Consider the following 4474-nt stretch of genomic DNA (forward strand, 5'->3'; position numbering starts at 1 on the left):
AAGCGCAGGTGGAGCTTGTGCTTCCAAATCCCCTGGAAATGCCCCAAAACCACCCCCCACCCCCCCGGTGCGGCGGCCGCTTCCCCTCTCCACTAACACGCACCGCGCTCTGCTTACGCCAAGATAAGTACCTTATGCTTTAATGCTTATGATATAATTTTAAGCTCTTAAAAAAAAAAAAAAAAGTATTAAGATTTATTTAATGATGCTATAATAGTGTATTATTTTTCTTAATTCCGATACGCGCGCCCTGGTTGAAAAAGGGGTGTTTTGTCTTAAATCACCGAACTAAACCGCCGATGCCCTCGCGCTGTGTATTCCTGCTAACGGATGATGCGGAGAGGCCGTGGAGGGGGGGGGGGGGATGAACGGAGGGACCGGCCCCCCCCGGGCTCTGCCGAGGGGAGGGCCTGGGACGGCAGGGCAGGGTTTGCCCCGTGGCATCTTTCTCTGCAGAGAAGCATTTTTATACGTTTTGTTGGTTTTTGGGGGGTTTGTTTTGTTTTGGTTTTTGTTCTCCTTGCGTTTTTATAATTTAAACTATAAACCACCGGAACAGATGAGCAATCTCCTTGTTATCGAGTAGTTTCCTTTGCATTTCAGCTTTTTTGTAAATTAGGAAATAATTCTAAAAATTACTAAGAGGATGATTTATTTAAAAGAGAACTTCGATAAATAGCATATGAATTATGGGTAACATTAGATTTAACTTTTCCCCACGTGAGTGGGGGAGAATCCTTGAAGGCATGGATGCAAATATAAAATTATAAGAGATCTAAATAAAGCTTATTTTAAAGTACGGATGAACTCCACGTGATTTAATTGCTTGTCAGACGGAGATCCTGGGCTGATGGCGGCGGTGGTACGCGGGCATCTCTGTCGTGGCACTGGGCACGAGCCCACGTGGGTGCAGGGCACGGTGAACGTCACCCCTGCCCTGGCTGCCGTGCGAATCGGGGGTCCCTGGGGTGATGGGGGGGGATGCAGGAGAAGGCTGCATCCCTGGACCAGCTCTTTCCCAGGACCAGCTGGCGGCCGAGCGCTTGCACCCGGACGCGGCGATGCTGGCGGGAGGCTGGGGCCGTCGGTGCATCCGCATAAAATGGGAATTTAAGGATTTAAGGTAAGTAAAGATTTGGGAATCGGGGGAACAGCCAGGAGATGTCCCCCTCGGATAAGGAAGATGTAATGCTAAGGACCAAGAAAAGCAGGTGGGACAGAGAAACGAGACGTTTTTGTGCTCTAACGCTTGCTAGCGGAGAAATTATTGTTATTAATTTACGGAGGGATAAATTATTGTTATTAATTTGCGGATGGCATGGGTCACTTGTAGGGTTGTGCCAGCGTTTCCAGCGGGGCCTGACGCTGTTTTGGGGTTGCTGGCTGTGCGCGCAGGCTGGGGCGAAGCGGTGGATGGCCGTGTCGGAGGCGAGGGCTGTGGGTGCGTGGCTCGTGGGTGCAGCGGAGCTGGGTGGCTGGTGCCGCGGCTTGGTGGGTGGTGGTGTGCCTGGGGAGTCTGTTGGGGACGGCATACGGGGGGTCATGGTGTCCTGCAGGGACAGTATCCCCCGGACCCGCTCTCCGCAGTCGGAGACGCTCGAGGTACTCGAGCTGCAATCGACCCGGGCGGGGGGAAGAACATTTCAGACAAGACCTGCAATGATTTTCTGTTTTTCAAAACCATAATAAGGGTATAGATGGAGAGATGTACCTTTTTTTTTTTTTTTTTTTTTAACAGAAACATCCTCCTGGGTTTGAGAGCAGCTGCAGAGCAGGTAAGAGCCACCACAGGCTGAAACGGGGAGAGTTTGAGCAAAGAAAAAAGAAAAAAATAACTGGGAAGGCAGCTGGCTATCTAGCTCTGTCACCTGAAAGCTGTGATACAGTATTAATGGGAATTAAACGTTGCGTTAAAGTGTAACTATTGAGAGCGGCAGAGATGAGCCGGGTGCAGGCTGTGGCGGGGTTCGCCGCGCTTGCAACGGTTTCCTGTAAATATTTGGTTTTGCCCTTTGCTTACGGCGTGCCGAGGGACGGGGTGCGGGTTCTTGCCCACCCCACCCGTGGTTTTAAAAGCTCCGGGTGCCCTTCGGCGGCTGGGAGCGTGGCAGAGCTGCGGGTGCAACGCCGGTCCCGGCGTGGCTTCTGCCGCTTGCCGGTTCTAGCAGACGCCTGTCCCTGTGGCCGTGGGGACCGCGCCGGGTGTCCCGGGCCATCGCCTGTCCCTGGGGAGGGGGAAACGGGTGTCGTCTTCTGCACCGGAGCCGGTTGCAGTCGGGGCGAGCAGAGGGGGATTGTTCCCTGCGGTCCGTGGGTGATGTCCTGGGCTGGGGGTGTCTCCTTGGTGGCTTCATCATCCCCCCCCCCCCCCCCCGGGCTGCATTTCTCTGGCAGGGGAGGGCAGGCACGCCGGGGCTGCAGGAGCCTGTCCCTGCTGCATGGCTGCTGCATCCCCCTTGCATGTTGGCCTCCTCCCTGCTGCGTCCCTGCTGCAGCGTGCTGCGATGCTGCCATCGTGTGAGCAGTCCCCGAGCCGCATGCAGGCCTCTGGCCGGGCACGCTGCAGCCGCCATGGGCAACGCAGGGGACACTGCAGCCACCTCGGTGACCCTTGCACCCGCCGCGAATCCCCGCACCCACTCTGGGTCCTCGCTGCCAGGTGGCCAAAGGCTTGCATGGCCAGTTGACTTCTGATGCCCAAAGAAGTCAACGAACCCCCCTGCAGCGCTCCTGGCTGAAAAGAAGACTCCTCCGTGCCTTAAGAGATGCAGAAAGCAGCCCAACAAATGCAGCGCGAGGTATTTTTTAGGCCCGGCCCGGGGCGTGTTTATTTTAGGTCTGACTCGCGGTGTTTGTGCACTTCGCACCGATAACGTTGTTGTGCAGACGGAGTCACAAGCGCGTTTCCCCAGTGAGGACTTTAGACCGAGAAAGGAAAATATCGCAGCTCCGTGCCGGGGCACGAGGTGGTGTGCCGGGACGACCGGGGTACCCTGCAGAGGAGGGGCACCTTACCGGCGCGTAAGCAAACAGTGCTCGTCCCGGCGTTGGTTTTGGGCGACGGTATAACCGAAGCCGTATGTGTTTACTCGTCGCACCGCAGCCATGCGCTAATAACCTGCAGATCAGGAGCGGGTTTGAGAGGTTGCAGCAGGGAAGAGTCCCGGGGAGGGTTCCTGCTCTGGCACTGACTCGCCCCATCGCTTTAGGCAGGTGATCTCACCTCCCTGGGCTGTGTTTTTTGCATTAGAGAGCTAAACCTGTATACGCTAAATAGCCGCGTAGATGATGGGGATAGTTGGTGCGTTTTGAGACACGGTCGGTCACGGACTGTGGGTGATGGGGGCCACGAATGGTGGCATCTCCCCGAACGCTGGTGTCAAGGGCCGCCGCTGAGGCTGGTGGTTTATTGCTCGGGATCGCTGAAAATTTGGAAATGCCCCTGTTGTTTATTCACCCATTTTCAGTGTTTTCCTTGAAAGGCGTCTTCTACTCTTGCTGCTTTGGGTGTGTACGCAGCCGATGTTGGAAATGCCTTTGAGTCCTCGCCTGTGCAGCCCAGGGGATGCGGCAGCGCCCGAAAGCATCCCTTGCTGCAGGCATCCGCCTGGCCTTTGGGACGTCCCGCTCTGCCGAGCGAGCGTTGTCCCTGCAACTGTCCCCCGCTTCAGCCCCTGTCCTCAGTTTCCCGCTGCCCCAACCTCCTGCAGCCACGAGCACCGGCAGCGGCGCAGACCGAGTTGCTCCTCTCTATCCGACCGGGACACTGGAGCTGCGATCAGGCACCGTAGCCGGGCAATAAGGTTTCCTTGGAGTTTTGTCATCGCTGGTGAGTAGTTTCCCAGCATTTTCCCATTCTTGGGCACAAGCCATCGCTCGCCATCTGCTCCTAGTTCTGCAAAGCTACGATAAACCTCTGCTCAGCTCTTTTAAATATCCGGCCACACGACACCACCATAGCTCTTCTCTTCCAGCCCTGTTGTCCTCAAGCCCTGGATGTATCCTCAAGCCCTGGATCACGTATTCCCAAGCCCTCTCTTGTCCTGATCAAGCCGCTCGCTTCCCGATGGCGCAACCCAGGACACGGAAGCCCCGAGGAAAATGAAGAAGTTCCTTGACCCCCTTGCACGTGTCGCACTGGCAGCGAGGCGGGGGGTTCTCCTGCCCGGCCAAGCTGCGCTTTGGCAAGGCAGGGCTAAGGCAGAGCATCGCCGATGAGATGCAGCAGCCCCCGGCCCGGCGCCAGGAGGAAGCTGCGGGTTACTTCTTATTAATACAGCAGCTTTACTGATGCTGTTTTCCAGGTTGCGGACGTGCGCGTGCTTGAAATGGCAGACGACGACCTGGCGCGGCGGTTAGACTGGTTGTACCGGAACCGCCGTCCTCTACGCCACATCTAGGCAGCCTCCGGGGACGCCCGTTGCCTCCACCGCCTCGGAAGCACGGTCCCGGCGTGGCACAGGGGCAGAGGTGG

The sequence above is a fragment of the Gymnogyps californianus genome, chromosome 21 (genome assembly GCF_018139145.2).
Source record: "Gymnogyps californianus isolate 813 chromosome 21, ASM1813914v2, whole genome shotgun sequence".
NCBI classification, from domain to species: Eukaryota; Metazoa; Chordata; class Aves; order Accipitriformes; family Cathartidae; genus Gymnogyps; species Gymnogyps californianus.